The sequence below is a fragment of the Olea europaea genome, unplaced genomic scaffold (assembly GCF_002742605.1).
Source record: "Olea europaea var. sylvestris unplaced genomic scaffold, O_europaea_v1 scaffold3399, whole genome shotgun sequence".
Lineage (NCBI taxonomy): Eukaryota > Viridiplantae > Streptophyta > Magnoliopsida > Lamiales > Oleaceae > Olea > Olea europaea.
In genome coordinates this window covers 39342-40009 of record NW_019253012.1, presented here as the reverse complement: position 1 = coordinate 40009, position 668 = coordinate 39342, and positions in this window count along the sequence as shown.

Genomic DNA, 668 nt, shown 5'->3' with positions numbered 1-668 from the left:
AATTCTTGCCCCTTGATATTTTAGATTTAAGTGTTTGCATAAATTGTATTAAGGGAAAATAAACAAATATAGAGAGATTAGTGTCAATAGAACTTTGAACGTCTTAGAACTAGTTCATATGGATATTTGTGGATCGTTCTCTTCGACTTTGTAAAATGGTCAACAATAATTTATTACGTTTATAGGCGATTATTCTGTTATAGCTACTTATATTTCATTCATTAGAAATTTCTATCACTGGACATGTTCAAGACTTATAAGACTGAAGTTGAAAACCAACTCGGCAAAAGAATAAAACATGTTAGATCTGATCATGTGGTGAATACTATGACAAATATGACGGATCAGGAGAATAACATCCAAGGTCTTTTGTTAAATTCCTAAAGGAATGTGGAATCGTTCCACAGTACATCATGCCAGGTTCTCTTACGTGAAAGGTGTTGCTGAAAGATGAAATAGAACACTTAAGGATATGGTAAAGAATATGATTAGTCATTCCACCATGCCAGAATCTTTTTGGGAAGAAGCATTAAAGACTGTAGCTTATATTCGGAATAGAGTTCCAAGTAAAGCAATTGTCAAAATCCCTTACGAACTTTGGACAGGCAAGAAGCCTAGTATGAAATATTTGCACATTTGGCGTTGTCTAGCTGAGGCAAGGCCTTACA